This window comes from Wyeomyia smithii, chromosome 1 (assembly GCF_029784165.1).
Source record: "Wyeomyia smithii strain HCP4-BCI-WySm-NY-G18 chromosome 1, ASM2978416v1, whole genome shotgun sequence".
Lineage (NCBI taxonomy): Eukaryota > Metazoa > Arthropoda > Insecta > Diptera > Culicidae > Wyeomyia > Wyeomyia smithii.
The window spans coordinates 148,366,102-148,385,407 of NC_073694.1; the positions used below are offsets into that span (position 1 = coordinate 148,366,102).

The 19,306-nt window shown below is 37.0% G+C and overlaps 1 protein-coding gene and 2 non-coding genes across 9 annotated transcripts in view; 2 read left to right on the forward strand and 1 right to left on the reverse strand.

Moving 5' to 3' along the window:
* Positions 1 to 19,306, forward strand: part of LOC129727911 (polypyrimidine tract-binding protein 2) — a 594,233-nt gene that overhangs the window by 88,296 nt on the left and 486,631 nt on the right. For all 7 annotated transcript variants that reach the window (XM_055686193.1, XM_055686253.1, XM_055686216.1 and 4 more), the window contains exon 2: positions 12,137 to 12,167. The gene's annotated coding sequence lies outside the window, so the exon portion shown is untranslated. The remainder of the gene's footprint in view (positions 1 to 12,136; positions 12,168 to 19,306) is intronic.
* On the forward strand, positions 98 to 169 carry Trnaq-cug (transfer RNA glutamine (anticodon CUG)). The gene has a single exon. It is a non-coding gene; the product is annotated as a tRNA-Gln (tRNA).
* On the reverse strand, positions 5,952 to 6,023 carry Trnaq-cug (transfer RNA glutamine (anticodon CUG)). Its single transcript has one exon. It is a non-coding gene; the product is annotated as a tRNA-Gln (tRNA).

Here is a 19,306-nt window from a genome sequence, read left to right on the forward strand (position 1 = left end):
TGTTTCGAGATTGTTTTGTCTAGATTTGATTTCAAAATTAGATTATTTTTCCCCACTCCGTTCGCTGTGGACAATCCGTAATAGCTGCTTGTCAAGCGGTTCCATGGTGTAATGGTTAGCACTTTGGACTCTGAATCCAACGATCCGAGTTCAAATCTCGGTGGAACCTGGGAAATTATATTTTACCACCTCAGAAAAGCAGGCAAAAATAGTAAAAGTTTCACTCCACCGAAAGGTCAACTTTTGGCTGATTTCGAATAGGGTGCAGTGAATATCCCTTTACCACAAAAATAAATTTGATACACACATCCAACCATTCTCGAGTTCTTCAACTGAATTGGCTAGCTTACTTTTGGGCACAAAACAACCTGTTCGACAGTCGACGAATGGAAAGTTTGCGACCGGCTTGCGTGTATTTAATTTTTGCTATCCTTTTTTCGTGGCTCGTCAAAAGAACACATCAACAAGCAACAAGTTCTCCGGTTTCCCATTGTTATTTTTCATTTTGCTGCTTATTTTCAAGAACTCCCCAACCTCCCGGGTTCCACATTGCTTCTATCCCGTAATCCTATCCCAAAATTGTTTCAAGAAAGATGAAAACTGAGAGGAAAAACTTTTTAGGTTCTATTTTTTCAGTACACAGCAAACCCTTTTACGTTGCAGCTTTGTAGATATCTCTCCGCTTCCTCTCATAGCCTAAACCAAATGTATGATTTGATACCGAAAATTGCAGGCAAAGAACAGGTAAACGTTGGTACTGTTGCTTTTCAATGGAATTATAACAAGCCCCAACAAAAGTTATTCTTTGCGAATCATGTCCAACACAACTTCAGCGTCGGTACCATGCGAAAAGGTGGAGGTGTATAGCCTTAGGCTAAATTAATTAAACTTTCAGAATCAAGCTGGGGGTAGGTATGTGTATTTGTGTTGCTCCAGCCCCACAGTGACGTTTTGTTGCCCTTTTGTGAGCTGATCACTGAACAATGTAATAAGACAATGATTTCTTATCAATAAGCAATTGTTTTCAACAAATCCGGAAAAAAGAAAAGCAAAAATCCTTAAAATTCAAAAGCGTTAGAAAATGTCTCTGAAAGGTTAACATAAAGATGAACAGGGATTTGTTTTGGATTTAAAATCACGGAAACGGAAACTTAAAATCGCTTATGAAGGATAAAACAAGATGATTCTAAATTGTACTCAAAAATCATTACTTTTTTATAGAAATTGTTCACAAAAAAATCTAAAAAAATGAAAAAAATCATTCATGTACTTTTTGACTTCTTTCTATAAGAATCTTCGAACGCAATTGTAAGCGCAAATTGTGGTTTTAGGTCTTCTCGAATCTCATTTAGTACCTATTCATGGTAAGTGAATTTTCTATTTTTGATTACTTCCAAATAGTTAAATAATTTTGACCGTTTAATAATCAGTTTAGGTGTTGTAATCATCCACAATTATGAGACAGTCAACGTGAAGCCTGAATGTTGTAAAATAGATCTAAAACAAGATAAATGATCAACCCCTAATGTTTCAACGTCAATCTTTTTGTTCTGATGTTCACCATTAATGGATTTCACTCCAACTGATTTGTATGAATTGATTGAAATGTAAAATATGACAAAGGACACACTCATAATGGGTTACGTTTGGCTTTCAAGATGGCGGAAGCCTTTTTAGCGACTGTTTCCTCAATTGTGCGGAACATTCACAAAATTGTCATTTGTGGGTCACTGCATCGATCAAAATCATTATTTTTTACTAATTTTTAGTGACATTGGCAAAATAAAATCCTTCAATCGCCTAAATAAGATTTCAACTGTGTTATGTAGAATGAAACTACTCATGAAAATTGTTCGATTTCATGAAAATAGACGTAGTTTCGTAAATATGACCATTAATTGTGAAGTGACTGTATACCTACGCCATTTTTAATAAACTTTTTTTTTGCCTTTTTTCTCGAAACGTACATACAACAATCACTGAAAAATCCGAAGTTCTAAATGAGGTAGCTAGGGAGTCTGTAGCTAATATTTCTAATAACAATAACAGTAAATTAAAGACAACTAATCCTATTCAGACATCACCAGGCGACAATTGATTTGGTATTAACAAATAAAAGTCATTCATGCAGCGATTTATTAACTTATATTGATTTTGATTCTGATCATCTTCCTATAACTTTTCCATGTGTCGCGAATATCGTATCGTTTTAAATAGCACTGTGTTTAATTATCAGAAGACTTATTGAGATAGTTTTCGATTCACGATCGAGCAAAAATTGAATTATTACATTATTTTATAAAATAATGCTGAAGTTCACAGAGCATCAATTTCTAAGGTTAGAGTGAATTCTAATACCTTCTCCAATTATTGCCAATGAACTTCAACTTCTTATACGTCTGAAGAACATACGGAGACGTTGATTTACGAAAAGAAATGAAACATAGATGAAAATTTCATGTGAGGAGTTTAACGACAAAAACCATATTCAAAACTCTTCTGGAAGCATTCGAATGTTCTAAAGCACATTCCAGTCCTCAAAGATGGTGATCGAATTTTACTAAAGAATGAACAGGGGAGCTGCGTGTAGCTACAAGGTTACAGAGTTCGCTTTGTCAAGCGGATGATTATGGGTTCGAATCTTTATGGTGATTTCTATAATACCTTTGTGTGTATTATTCTTTTGCACTACGAAATTTCTCCAGGAAATTATGATTGACGGCGTCCCGGTGTGCAATGCACAGGTTGCACCTATGGACGAGTCGTCTCTGGTTAAAACACAGTGCACACAGAGCACAGATAACAAATAATAATGAGCATGCCACTTCTTAACAGTGGTATTACTAATAATGGAAGTGCGAGATTCAGTATATACACCCGGGCATTTCTCACAATAAGTTAATGATTCTGGTCGCAGTGAGGATGGTCCAGAGTGGTGGAGTGGAAAGTGGTATCCAAGATACGACCGCATAACGGTATTTTTGTATTCCACTAAAACAAATAGTAGACGGAATTGTAACTCTAGTATTTTCTACAATTTCATTTCACCGTACTTTTTTAAATGTTGAAACGTTGAAGCGTTATAAATAATAATATATTCTAAAAGAATGGATCTTTTATATTAACGTCGTCACTTTATAAAAACCTTAGCTTCAGCCCAGCATATAACTCATTTTTTTTAAGAAATTACGTTTATTTCAATAACTTGAAAAAGCAAGAACTCAATTACACGCTTTTTGCGTAGTTGTTATCAAAGTTTTGGCGAGTGACGGGAAAATATATTACTTCTTTATTTATGATTCAGAGCATTTCTAAATGTTTTGTTATTTTTCACGATAGAGAGAAGTTTTTTTCCTGTGTGCGAGAAACGAAAACAAAGCCGCGCACCGAGAAACAAAAACAAAAATTAAATGTATGCTCATTGAGAAAACTTTACCGATAATTTATGGTACCGTCAGCCGGGGTGAGATTGTGCCAGTGGGGGTGAGAGTGAGCCTTTCATCCCGTGATTTGTCAGCCATCTCTTCCGGATCAGGAGACTAGTTTGTCTTAATTCAGTATACGAGGAAACTTATTCAAGGAAGATTGGTCTTGTGGTCGCCATGGGATGGCTGACAAACAATAAGTTTGTATGGCACAATCTCAACCCCACTTGCACAATCTCACCACGGCTTACGGTACTACTTTTACCGATATTTTATGGTACTTAAAATAACCTGTTTTGATCTAAATGAAATTTCTAGCAAATTAGTGTTGGTCGGCAGTAATTTTTCTTCGATGAATTAAGACTGGCTGAAGAAGTTTAAATCGCTGCTCTAAAGTCGAATTTATAACCGTGTTCGTTAAGGCGTTTTAATTTTCTTAATGAATAAACGAGAAAATACTAAATCTTCGATAAACACTCGCTATAGCTACCCACACACGTGCTATAGCAATCCATATATACGAACGAATGAGAAATTCAATTCAAGGCGTGAGCTTTTATAAGCGCTTTTTCTGCTGCTCCAGAAAGAACCGTCCGCTTTGCCGGTCAATAAAAATATGAGACATTCAATTCGATGCCATGCGCTTTTATGAGCGACCAATATTTGCCACCACCCGCTTTCTGCTGCTCCAGAAAGAATCATCCGCTTCGCCGGTCAATAAATAAATTAGAAATTCAATTCGATGACATGCGCTTTTCTGAGCCACCACCGGCTTTTTGCTGCTCCAGAAAGAGCTGTCCGCTTTGCCGGTCAATGCACGAATCAGAAATTCAATTCGATGGCGTGCGTATGATACCGGTACAGTTTTGGAATGAAAATGATGCGATGAAATGAAAACTTATTTGGAAAGAGGGAGGAGTTTAGAAGAATTGGAAATGATAAGAAAAGTAAAAAAGTGTCGGAAACAGAAGGTGACCTCGTGTAAAACAACAACAAAAACAACGAATCGTTTAAAATGTCATATCGGTTGTATCCGTTAGTGTCGGCTGTGCTTGGGAAGAGAGGTAGTGATTGGTTGCTCGGTATAATTTAGGCAATCGATGTTATTTACCAATAGTGTATCTCAAACAATAGGTTGTTTTTGTGACATAAATTAAACCGTAAAAGAATTTCTGATCGGTTGATGCCAAAGCTTCGATATTCTGAAAATAAATGACTGAGATATCAGCGCTATAACCCAACCACTTTTCCCTGGTTGAATTAACAGATTTTTTCTTACAATTACATTCACTTAACTGCGAAAGTAATGTAAAATTTATGTATTAGTGTTAATATGTCACCGTTTATCGCAGAACATTCAATACAAATTCTGAATAAATATTAGTAAATCACAAACAATTACAATTACAAACATAATTCCTCTCCATTTTTTAGAAAAATGAGTTCGAAAGAGCCGAATGTCAGATACTACTCGTTTTTTTTAAGGGAAAATCACCGTAGATAAGTTTATGTTCTATATGTGTTTTTTCAACGTTTGTAAATTTTTGTTTGTAATTAATTAATACCATATCATACTTTATCATTGAGATGATGTTATATCATCTAAACAAATTTGTGAGGTCAATAAATACTATATATCACCATTTGAAAAGTATAAAAAGCACTGCATCCTTACAAGTATACCAAAGTTTTCGATCCCACTATTTGGAATTTATTCTAAACGGTGCCTTAACGGCATCAACATTACCTGCGCCAACAGCGATTTCAAGGACATTCCACATTTATCATCTAGTCTAACCAACCTTTTGCAGTCAGGCTAGTAGCCATCATATTTGAGGAGAGATTTGCATACTGATACAACAAGCAGCTATCTGAGCCTAAGCTCTAGGATTTTAATCGCTTTCAGGTCAGCATCCTGATGCCAATCTTTGAAACCGGACATATCTGATCCTTCGCAACATACCGGCACGGAACGGAACGAAACAACATTGAATCGAATTTCCATTTTTACGTTTCACCGCGTCGTACCTATGTGTGGTTAACGAACCGCTTCTTCTCCTACCGTCGTTTCTCCTCATAGCTTGTAAATAGAGGAATAATATTGAAAATAGATGAAATATTTATGAAATAGTCTTTTAGCTTCCAACACGTGCATTTCTGTAGTCCGCATATAGAAGTAACACCACGAGAACGTTTGCGCAAGAGTATCCGTATGAAACAATACAAACACTCAGACGAAAGAATGAATTCTTTCATTTTCATTTGTCTCATTTTTATTGTTTTATTTATGGAGAATATATGGTGCGCTTGCCTTCGTAAAGAATAACCTTTTTGCAATAAAATTTACTCGTCAGATAGCGTATCGATATTATTTTTAAGTCCAAGGAAATAGATTGACCTTCGCCTCTTTTTATGCCATCAAGCTACATGATGAAACGCACCTAAAACGTTTTCCAAATTAATCTATAATCACTTTATCCGACAGTGGCTTGATAAATGTTCAAAAACAAAAAAAAAAATCTCAACAGGTTCCACCGAGATTTGAACTCGGATCGTTGGATTCAGAGTCCAAAGTGCTAACCATTACACCATGGAACCACTTATTTTTCGATGATAAAAAATAAAATTTTCCGCCCCACACGTATCATTAATAAAAAAACCTACACCCATTTTTCTTGCAGCACGTGCTACTTTTTCTCAGCATTAGTAAAAACAAACCCTCACGCACGTTCGCTCACACCCCCTCGAGGGTTCCGGCATCTTGTCTCCATTTCGCGCCACAGCATCAATTATGATCTCATTAATCTTCTCCTCTGTCGCGCGGCCCCGGTGTGGTCGACCTCTTCGTTTGTTGGCTACCTTTCTAGTTACGAGTACGAGCTGATGGCATGGCAATTTTACAAGATCGAAAGATGAAAACATTCCATCTCTTTCTTATCATCAATAATTCCATTCCATGTCCGATTCTGCTGATGGTCGCTTTCAGGGAGGTTATAAATTTTAATGTCAAGTCCTACAGTAAACTTCTCTATTATCCGCCGTATTGCAAAGGCAGGCTGTGGCAAAACGGGAGGACGTTCCGAACGATGGTAGTTGATAAAGATCTACGATTCTGTGACTTGGTGTGTTTGTTGTTATAGCGTCACCGCCATGCTGCACGAGGAACGGTTTGGTGCCACACTACAAGCTAACCTGTTGATTCCGTAATGGAAGGGAGCAAACGTTTAGCCAATCGAGCGGTGGTCAATTCTGCTACTGCGTATCCAGTCTGTGAACGAACGGAGCAGAGCCTGGGATAATTATTTGTCAATTAATTCGATTAGTTACCTATCTAGTAGCGGACAGTTTCCGGCACCCATGCAACAAGCTGTTGCTCTTCCTCTGGAGCTACTTGTTGGCTTTCGACTTTTTTTACTTCGTTCCATACTTGAGCAGGATTGTGCGTCCAGGTCTAGGTCCAGGTCAATTTTATTCCGATTTATATTTATCCTTCCCAATCGTTATCGATGGAAAGGTTTACCGAGCGTTGCTGCATCCGGAATACGTTCGCTGTGGGTCACCGTCGAAGCGTGCCGAACTAGGCTGGTCGTTTCGGATAACAAATTATCCCATCGGTATAATTGTTGTTAATTTGCGGTTTTTGTGTGTATCGATCCTCTGCTGTTCAATGTTCCCCTCGCTCTTCGGGACTGTACATACAGGTGAAACATGAGAACAGACTACAACTACTATGCTTCCAATGAAACCGAAACGAACAATACAGTGTGAATCTTCATTTACCAGGAAAAAGACGCTTCCTTTTTTGACTCAACTCAGGATGTTTCTTCGGGAATGCCGAAATAGAATTGCTGTCTGATTGCATTCGATAACACAACATTTATCGTGAAACTTTTATGGTAGTTATATATGTATCGGGGTTCGATTCGTTTCATTCGGAAGGAGTTATACTTTTTCCCGTCGCAACAATTTACAAGACTAGCTGCGATCGATCAAATTGGTTAAAAGCATTATGAATATTTTAACGGCTCATTTCCCTGGTGGCTTTAGTCAATATTGTCTAGAGTTGAACTATGTATCCGTTTCGGTCAATTTTGCTGCCCATTGGCCTAATTTTGTATTTAAGCTGAACTGCCGGTACCCGGATAACTGTCCCATAATGAAAAATAACATGTTGAGAAAACGGCGATTTAATATTATCCGTGAATTTTCGGATTTCCAGCAATTACATCCAGAACCAATGACCATAACAGTTTCATGACACCACAAGTTTATCGTTGAGAACAAAAAACCATGGATGGAATTGGTTTCACGTTATATAACTTGAATAAAAGACAAAATGCGACAAAATATGCGGGTACATTTCAAAAGTACTCGCATATTTTGTCCCATCACGTATAAATTCAACCAATAACCGGCAGTATCATTGGCAACGTAGATTGTACTACAGAAAAACAACATTAGTCTAGGTAATTAAATGACATACTTCTATATGCCTAATATATAGACCGTTCCGATAATTATAAATACACTTACGATCAACCGTCATTTCAAATAACGTGCAGTATTCAACCAAACGTTGGCTGCGTCCTGATTTTTACATCCAAAAGAAACAGATGCTGTCATTTTTTCTAACATTTAGTGTGAAATTTTAAAAATGCGTGGCCTTTCTCCCGAGCAAAGAAAGCGAATTGTGCACAAATGGGGCACCGTGAGTGGTCTTTCTATAAGAAAATTAACCAGAGAAGAAGGTATAAGTGTCGGAGCAGTTCAAACCGCATTGCGGAAGTATTGTGAAGAGTGCACATTTACTTATACCCCAAGACGTGGTAGAAAACCAAGGCCTGTTGATCCCACAATGGACAAAAAGGTTAAGGAATACTACAAGCGGCATCCCTCAGTATCAGTACGAGATGTGGCGAGAAAGCTTGGAACCTCGGCGAATAACGTTATGCGTGCCAAGGGAAGAATGGGTCTGCAGACCCGTCGGAAGCAGAAGCAGCCAAAACGAAATCCAAAACAAGCTGAATCTGTGAAACCGAAAGCTCGGAAGCTTTATGACAAACTTCTGACCATAAAAATGGGGTGTGTTATAATGGAAGACGAAACCTACATAAAACTGGACTATAAGACTCTGCCAGGACCGCAATTTTAGACATCACCGAAGGGAAAGGATGTCTCTGGACCAGTGAAAGCCAAAAAAAGCAAAGCCTTGGTGCTACATTCCGTATCGGAACTCGACCTTCTGTTTATTATACACAGACTTCGTAGCCAACTGTTGAGTGTACAGGACAATTGTGGGGCTAGCGCTACGATCCTACTGACACTAACAGTCTCTCCCGAGCCGAGACTCGAACCTACGACGACTGGCTTGTTAGGCCAGCATCGTACCTCGAGACCAGTGAAAGCCATTTACACCAAAAAATTCGGCAAGAAGGTAATGGTTTGGCAGGCCATTTGTGAATGTGGGAAAATATCTCGTCCATTCATTACGAATGACACAATGAATGGTAAAATTTACGAGAAAGAGTGTTTGCAGAAAAGGTTGTTACCCATGGTTAAGCAGCATAAAAATCCTCCAATCTTTTGGCCCGATCTTGCTTCCTGCCAATGCTCTAAGGATGCACTAGGGTGGTATAAAACAAATAATGTCACATGTGTCCCAAAGGAGATGAATCCTTCAAACTGCCCTGAAATTCGCCCTATTGAAACTTTTTGGGCTTTGACCAAGGCGAAGCTGAGGAAATATGTCAAACCAGCGGACAATGTTGAAAAATTTAAAAAAAATTGGCTTAAAGTGGTAAAAATGGTCGGAGAACACACTGTGCAAAAGCTTATGAGTAGTGTTAAGAGAAAAGTTAGAGAACTCGCGTATCCTACGAAAAATAATCCCAACTTGAATTGAAACTGGAAAGAAAACACTTATTATCTATATTTCAGAATAAAATGACCCGAAAAATCCTGTATTTTTTGTTTTATTTTAAGAAAGAAGATGTATTTATAATTTTCGGAACAGTCTATAATCCGATATACACTAATCTGGAGCAAAATTATATGTTTGCAGTTTATTCCACTATGCAGTGGGACTGTAATGCGGGTACTTTCAATATGGGACAAAAACAACTTGATATTTTTTTCATGTTTCTCCATACAAAAGTATCAATTTTAATTTTTTTCCAGAAAATATGATAACATTTAAGTCGATTCCCGATGATAACTCAAAAGTGACCAAAATCAGTATGGGACAGCTATGCGGGTACCGACAGTGAAGTCAACAGCGGATCTAACTTGTCAACTTCCAACTCAACTTTGAAATTATTTACTTAGGAAGATTGATACATTTCATTTTGCATTGTTGTTACATCAAGGTATAATGAACTTAATCGCTGCGTAAAATACTAACACAGAACATCTATTCTCTTGATGCTTGTGAAGTGTGCAGGATCATATCCGGCATCTGGTAGCGACGTGTTTCGAACCTTCGTTTAATTGATCTACATTTTTGACCGGTTATAATTGGTAGTGGTCAATGCAGATCAAACTCAAGCTTACAATACTAATTATTTGTGTTTGAACGTGTACATAAATTCGTAGAAATTTATCTTGTTTCAGTTAGTTTGTCATTCATAATTTGTTATAATTTTTTCTGCGATTATCCATCTATTATATATTTTTGTCTCGTCGTTTTTTTATATTTCCTTATTTATCTTTTTCATTGCCCTTTTGCTTCCCTTTATTCTTTCATTTTGAAGTTCAATCTCCGTTTTCTATTTCCTTTTTCCATTTCCTTTTCTCTTTCTATCTCCGAATCCATTGCTATTCCCATTTGTTCATAAATGGTAATCTATAAGGGCTTTTCTGTCCGTTTCTAACCGTTTGTTTTGTTCTCATTCTTCTTTTTATTTAGTTACCACTGTCAGTTCTGTTCCGCAATTTCTCCATCCTTTCTCCGTACTCTCCTTTTCATTTATTTTTTATGTAGGAGGATTACGTCTTCGTTTTCTATACTGTGCTACTACATTTTGTGAAAATGAAATTGAAAATGATTTTAATAGTTAAAATGTCGCTGCACAGATAATTTTTGGACATTTCGGTTATTTTTATTACTTCATTGCTAAGCGGCGAAAATTGTTGAAAAGAACGGACAATCTATTGTTGAGAAGTCACCATTTGTGATTGGACACACATACTCATTACTTAGAGGAGAACCGTACAAGACGCACCAGTTGGGTAAGATGGCCCATGCTATTAATTCTCCAAAATACTTACACATGTGGCTTTTAATGACGTAATTCTTCGCTTTTCTCATAAAAACCCAGCTTCTCTACAGTTCTCATATAAAAAGTGTGCCATAATGACTAAAATACTCAAAAAACTGTGCAATTGGCTGTGGCTCTGTCCAACATGTAATTATTCATGAATTTTATTTAAGCTTTTATGATTAACTGACTTGTAAATAATACAAAAAACGATGGTTTCCCTAACCTTTACACTTTTGGAGTTTATAATACTATGAGTATTTCAAATTATTTCTCAAACTTTCGTCAAATTTTATCTAAAACAATCAAAGTTATAATTGGGGCAGAATGCACTATGGAGAGCTTGCAGGAGATTGCTTGACAACTTAGAGCATGTTCCATTATATTTGATTTTACTTTCGAGACTTCAAGCGCTTCTCACTTCGCGTGCTGATTTCTGCTAGTGTCATATTAGCCTACTGCTTTGGAGCATACTTACCTTTGTTGGGGTGCGTTTTGGTCGCAGGCTTGTTTGGCGGCAATGGTAATTTTTACCAAAAAAGACATTTAATCGAATATTTTATAATAAACTTCGTCATAAACATACAATAAATAGATCCTACAATCATCCTACACGTTCTATGTCGCTTTGAAATGATATGAAGCGCTGTAAATGGCGTAAATGCTTAACTGGTGCGTTTTGTACAATCCTCCCCTACTAAAATATTTTATCATAAATACTTAAGCTACTAACGAATTCCCCCCTTAAAAAAAAAAAAAAAAAAAAAACGGACAATCTCTTGCATGGTATCTTAGCTACGGTTACATGAGGCGTTCGGTGTGGCTCTGAGTCATTGATTGTCTGCCTTTCTTTGCTTTGTGCCGGCTTCTCGAATTCTGATTTTCGCTTGCAGTATTACACGTAAAGAGTGTTCATTTTTCAGGGAAAGCGTTGATAATACATACCAGTGACTAGATATTTAGTGTTTTTTTGAAATTCATAAAATTATTGAAATGAGATTTCATTAATTAAATTTGCACAAACATGCTCTGTTTAACAGCAGCCCCTATTGTATATAATATAGAATTCCTCTTTTTGCTACACCAAAACTACACTTTTGCGCTGTAACTGTTCTTGTACGTTCAAGACTACAGAGTCCGCAAAACAGAGCAGTAGACTTATATGAAGAAATTGTCGTGAAATTTCTATTTGCGATAGTAACTTTTTAAAGGATTCTCATGCCTAAGCTTTGGGATGACATTTTTTGCGAATTTGCGTAAGTTAAACAACGTGCAAATAATCTTTGTCACTCAGATTTGATATAAGATAAATTGATTGTGAACTTTCCCTCTCAAGTCGCACATTCATAGCATATCTATTCGAAGCAAAGGCCAGTTGGACCTTTCCCTTTTCTATCCATCTATTGAAACTTACTCCGTGTTAACCAATGTAACACGTTTTCTTTTTCATTTCAGTAACTTTTACGAAGTCACCGGTCGAACTGAGGTAAGTGCTAGGGACGAATCTTTCTGCCAATCCAACGTTTGGTATGATTTCTTTGACTCCAGCTAGCGCTCTACTTTATAACCATCCTGCTCCGCTATTATGTATATAAATTTATATGGATGATCTAAACACCCACTCTAGCAGATTAGTTTCTCAGCTTGATCTATGCATCGCACGTTCTTTATCATTATTAGCGTCTAAAGCTACTAATACACTTCTGCTTCCACTCCCAAACTTATCGACGACACGACCGATATCGCGTAGTACAAACTTCTCGACGCAAGATACAGTGGCTACTGCTTCCTATCGGCTTAGAAAATTTAGATTTTCAATCTAAATGGCACAACTAATATAGCTGTGTGTATATGTATCAAATAATTCTTGCTGTTTGGTGAAGCTTCTAGCCCGGTCAGTAACAAGTGAAAAATCTTCTCCTACTAGTCCAATTTTTAATTTTCCTAAAAGCTCCCAATACAGACACTTTTTTCCTTACATAGCCATGTGCGGAGATGTTAATGCATGCTATTTACACTTTAAACAAAATTTTTCGAGCAGAAGTTCAAGGAGTCGGGAATTCAAAGTATAAACTCAAGTGACAAACTTATATCGTTAGTGACATGTTCAAACGATCGAATATCGTACGTCGAAACAGATTAACTAATTGAATGTTTTTTATCTTCACGATGTGTGTAAGTAGCGTGTTTTAATCAACTGCGTCGACACCAAATAGAGGTGGAAGGTAGAGTAGGAGCTAGCGAGAAAAGCTTTACCGGTATATCTATTCCAAATCTTTTATGTTTCCTCTTGCATGTCATGGACACATTTTCTTTTAACACAATAACGGTCACTGGTCATATCCAGACGACTTTTTCTCGTCGCCCAGTTATGATCGCTGGCGGCATGTAGAGGACATTGTTTTTGCACGGTGCTGCACAGTATGGAGAATCGTTAGTCATAAACCAAAAATTAAAAATCGGAATATTCTGTCATTTTTATTTTATTCTCAAATTGTGTACTGTCAAAGCTTTATTGTACTGCGATAAAATTTTGGTTTTCTACGATGCGTTACAAAAAAATAAGAGGATGATATTAGAGAAAATATCAACTCTTCAATTAGGTTTTTATTTAATCCTGAAAAGGACAATTTGTTGTTTAATTCAATGTCTGATAAGATGCCGATCACATCTTTGCGTTATCACTGGCAGTGCGAATAAAGTATTCCTTGGGGGAAAATAAACACTGAAAAGCTTGACACTATAAACTAGACGATTCATGTATTTTGAACGCCAGCTTTTCAGAACGTTCTTTTAATTGGATGCATTTACTAGTGTGCACGCCGTTCAAAGACAGCATTTCACTGAAAAACCCCACTGCAACAGCTGGCCCTGCTGCTATTCGATGGTGATATCCGTTGCCACAGCTGTGGTCGCTATTCGCTGCCATTGGTATCCGCTGCCCTGCATCAGCTGGCCCTGCTAATATTGATGCTGAGATCAACTGCATTTGGGAAGAATCTTAGAAGATTTTCCAATCTATTACTGCAAAAACGAAGGAAATCCATCTAATACTAACCGATTTATTAGCATTTGAAATTGGGCATATTTTTCACTTTTTTCGGTTTAAGATTTCCATTTCACATCCCTATGTAGCCGAACTTCCTGAGAGAAGTATTCTACTTCAAAATTGCCCATTAATACTGCTTTGATGGTTATACATTATCATAACAATTGAAAGAATCATTGACTTTATTTTGGTTTTGTCTTCTGATCATTACGCTGTCAAACTGAACTTCACTAATGGTTCATTTTAAGTAGGTACGACCGTTCGCGAATGAACGAGATAAAGAATGACAAGTATCGATTCGTATTTAACCGTGCATCAAAGTTGGCCGAGCCGAACCTACAAGAAACAACGAGCACCTGAAGCACCTGAAAGGATTTGAACCCAATCAGTTTTCTCGAAAAAAAGGATACGGATCTTGAATAGGGATACCATCCGTTCTGATTTAGCAGACATGTCCTGATTTTGAGACCCTTTCTTGACGTCCTGATTTATTTTTCACTTTCTGGCATTTGTCCTGATTTTCATAAGATTTTCAATTTTGTAGTGTGATAAAAATAATAACTTTTTTGATTCCAGAACACAACGAACATTACGGACGATTTTGTTTTTGGTTGAATCTTTTAGGTAACCTTTTTTGTAACCGTTTAACATTTGGCTTTACCCTGGAAGGTCGGAAATTATTTTTTACCAATGTTTAGAGTAAAGTAAGGTGTTCGGCTATTGATTAAAGTTTGTTTGAAGATTTATTTTGCATGTTGTGGTTGCACATATAGTGTATTACATTGTTGGCAGCTTGGAACGTGAATGCCCTCACTAAATCGGTGGTAAGTTTTTCTCAACATGTACTGAACCGATTTGGCTGATGTTTTTAGCATGTAAGAATGGATTATCTAACTTGTTACATAGCCGTTTTTGAAATTTCAAAAAATTGACAAAGTGGCGGCCATTTTAGTAAAAAACTAGCTTTTTTCATAAAAAAATCACTTTAAAAAACCATAAAACATTGAAAAAATAGATATTGAAAAACGGCTATGTAGCAAGTAAGATAATCCATTTTTACATGCTAGAAAATTAATTCAGCCAGATCGGCTCAGTAGATGCTGAGAAAAACTTACCACAAGTTAAAAAACCATGGTTTCGCGAAAAACGCTGCCAAGAGCGTAATACTCACTATATTTGTACCCATGACACACAAAATACATCTTCAAACATTCCTTAGTCAATAGCCAAAATACCCGAGCACTTCACTTTACCCTAAACATCCAGAAAAAATGAAAATTTTTTATAGACTTTCCAGTGATTCCCCTCTAAACGGTTAGTTTAATTTGAAACAGTTTACATGTGCTGAACATCTGCCTATAAATTCAAAGCTGCGTAATAATGTTGGGTCGTTTGAGAAGTATGTTGAACAAGTAAAGAAGTATTTTTGTGTTTTTGAGGTGCAAATCACATCTAACGTGGTAAATTAATTTAAACTTCGAAGATCAGCTTAGCTCGAATTTGTACCGAAAAAAAGGTGTCTTGATTTCTAACTTCGACCAGATGGTATCCCCAATCTTGAATAGAGTCAGATCAATGCGTGTTGATGTTGATGGACGATAAAGGTCAAATTGGACAAGTACACTTTCGGGTCGCGGTAGAGGCGACAAATGTTTCTGATAACGTACGATTCCTGTTTATCTTGGTGCCCCTAGTGTATGCAGAAGTACGTTAAAATGCAGCAGTCTAATTGCTCGTCCCTTATACACTTACGGGAAAACTCATTTATGTCTCTGAAAAAGTCCTCAAAATTCACATGAATGGTCAAAAAGCTATAATTATAATAATCTTTCATTTTATTCGAGTTTAAGCTCTGAGGCAAAATCCCTGTTTACACGTGTTATTCAACCATATCAGGCGTCTTAGAAAGGCTCCAATAACGATTGGCTGTGGAGCTCAAGTCACAAGCTGGACGAAAACTGGCAATAACGCGCAAAAAAACGAGAATCAGCGTTCATTTTTAATGGAATCCGAACATTCCGATGTGGGACTTAGTAAAAATAAAGATAAAAGACAGAAAAGTGCTTACAAATTATACGGTTTCTGTGCCAGAAAACATGTACCCATCTAGCTGTCCTGAACTCAAACTGATTGAAACCTTTTGTACGAACTTCTGATGACCAAAGGAGAGACGAATAACGAGCAGAAATTAATGAGAAACGGGGAAAAAAATGAAAAAAAATTATCAGAAATAAGGGTACAAATTCTGATGATGTCAAGCAAAAATGGCCAGCATTTCACAAAAGTCTATCCCAAAACATGACCAATGTACGTAAACTGAAGTAAACAATTATACTGAACTACTGTAAAAAATTGATTTCGTTCCGCTAACTATAGCCGATTCACCAATCATTTAATTGCAAAGGTTCACACCGTTGGACAACGTAATTCTATTCCCCTAACAAAAAAATCAATCTTAAGTCGCAATAATTGCCGACTTACCCCTTTAATGGATTGATAAATCATTTGTATTTCAAAACAGGCACGATCAACGGTGACGTGGACTACAGGAAAAAAAAAACGACTTCTGCCTAACTACCGAAAGCACACAATTTCTCGTTTATTTTGTTGAATCTGAAGGTTGACGAGATTCTTTCTTGTTCCTTCAAAACTAATGAAAAATTTATAAAACATTTTGTACCTTCTCTTAAAACTAAAAATACAGACGTTAACGAAAACAAAATTGGTCTCAGTATTTTAATAATTCGTACATAGAAGTTATATAGTTGTCTTGACCTTTTCATGGAATCGTACGTTGTCTGTTGATCGTTTCCGCAGTTTATCTTTATAAAGTTAGTAACTGCTAATCTAAAGTACGCAACCGAGCTTCGGAGGCCAAAATTTCTCGTTGAATATTTGCACGTTAAATAGTTTCCATACATAACCTTTTAAGTTTTTGCCAAGATACGTGGATGGAATCAAAGTCCCAATATATTTTACTTTCCTGTTCTTTGATACTCCACTATGCTAACCTTCCGATCAGCAGCGAAGATCTTTTATGGTTGTTTACCTAGCGGCAGCCAAACTCTCATGTTTCTAAAATGTTACTGAGTTGTGAGCTCTGGCCAACGGAAAGACCATCAGACCGGACCGTACAGAATAGGACAAAAAAGTAACAGTAAGGTTCCTCCTTTCAATACACTTTCGCTATATAACCTCTTGCGTCATCTTCAGCCATCCTGGGTGAGGTTGGGTTTTGGAAAATTCTTAGTCCGTGTGGCTGCCGACGCCGTTGGCGATGGAAAGTAGGTGTGCTAGCCGCTTTATTCTTGAGTTTCCCTAGCTGCTGCCCATCATGACGAGCGGCACACGGGGTTTGAGTTCTGCTGTGCGCGATGAATCTTTTCTATTATCCGCCCGAGGTGCGGCGTAGCCACTGACTTAATTTAGCGATGCTTTTTTCCTCTCCATTTTTGTTCATTCTTAGCCGTTTTAGCCAATGGCACAACGCAGGCTGCACAAATTCGTTTGATGTGCCTCGGACTGCATCTTGAAAGATGAGTAACGGGAAATAGAAATTTAATCAGTACGTCGGTCGGGAACAGATTCTGCACTTTGATACGTTATCCGGCTCAATTTTGCGGCATTCGGGATTGTCACCATTAGAGGGCAGACTTTCATTGTCGTGAAATAAGAGAACTTTCAACGTTAATTGGCGTAGTGTACTAGCACAAGCTTTCCGAAGTGATTTGGGATATCTGTTCAGGTTTTATTTCCAAAAGCTTTTAACAATACAAAATTTTATAAATCAGTGACATTTTAGAACTTTTGACAAAATCAGTTATTATGGTGGGACAAAGTATGGAGGCATTGACATTTTCTATCTTACGTGCAGGAAAGCCCGGCGAGGGACCCGCTCAAATTGATATTCTTTTTAAATCCGTAATTTTTTGTTCAATTTTGTTGACATCCGAATCAATAGGTTAACAACTTACCTTCTATCAAATCAGTATCAACAATGCTTCGATGAATTTCTCTTGTCCCTGGAAATTTTTCGGATTTGATTTTTTGGAGATAAGTTTAATGGGATAAATGATATTTTTTTAAATTCTTTTTTAAAACTCCTAAAAGTTATTATAACAGAGTTCGAATGAACAGGATTAAGCGAGGCGATCAAAAAGGATTATAATTTGGAAACATTAAAAATCATTATTTTTCTGGTAACACAGTGAAAAGGTGTTTTCAAACTGAAAATTTGACGATATACATATTTTGAATGCCAGCATCCCAAAACGTTCCTGTGTTGTCAAAATACGGCAACTTTTGATTAGAAAAAATGCCGGCTGATGTACCTATTACTGATGGTGCACGCTACCGCCCGAAGGCGGCTTTTTACAAAAAAAAATGCCGCTGCACCAGCTGGCACTGCCAATATCGCTGATGATATCCGCTACCACTGCTGCTGCTATCCTCTGCCAGCGCTGCGTAGTTCTACGTCGAAAGTTAGCTGTTGCTAATTGATGATTCGACTACAGTTTCCCAAAGTAAAAAATCTTCTCTGCGCCTACGTTTTCACCAAACCGTTTTATTATGTGCTAAGGTAGTAAAAATGATTTGGACATGCAAATATATTAGACAGGCTTGGCGTATTAATTATCTACTTTTGTCACATAATTAAGTATAACCTCCATTCTAGTTTTCTAAACGAATAGCAAAACTGTTGATCCTGAGGCTGTATTGTAATCCTAGGTTAACCTCTTCCAAAACATGAGAAAGATTGAGTAGAAAACAAAGATAAACAGAGACTATTGACGGAGACGAGAGAAATAAAACTTTGGACATGAAATTTCCAAAATTGAAAAAGTTAAGGGAAAATAAGGGAATTTTTCAGATAAGATCAAATAGTACTAAGTACAGATATGTAGGCCGACAATTGAATTTGAACTAAACAGTCTCATTTGTAGTGATAGTAAAATTCAAGGTTTGTGGTGAACAATTATATTGCAAATGAAAACAGGATATATGATAATCGAAACCAAATAAAACCCAGATATCCTGCTTTCGTTTGCCAAAACAAAATATAAAATGATCAATATTCGAAACAAAATATAAAATAAGAGAAATGAGTAAGACCACAAAATACGAAAAACTAGGAACAGTGCGAAAAATGAAGTGGAAAAAAGAAGTCGGAAAGGAGAAAACAGAAAAGAAGAGAAAGCGCAAAAGAGTCACTGAGTAAAGAAGAGAGAAAATGATAGTGAAAAAGAAAGAGAGAGTAAACGAGAGAGAGCGAGAGAGTAAACGAGAGAGGAGAGTAAACGAGAGAGAGAGCGAGTAAACGAGAGAGAGAGAGAGAGCGAGTAAACTAGAGAGAGAGCGAGTAAACTAGAGAGAGAGCGAGTAAACGAGAGAGAAAGAGGGAGAGAGAGAGTAAACGAGAGAGAGAAAGAGTAAACGAGAGAGAGAGAGAAAAGTAAACGAGAGAAATAGAGAGAGAGAGAGTAAATGAGAGAGAGAGAGAAAAGTAAACGAGAGAAATAGAGAGAGAGAGTAAATGAGAGAGATAGAGTAAACGAGAGAGAGAGAGAGTAAACCAA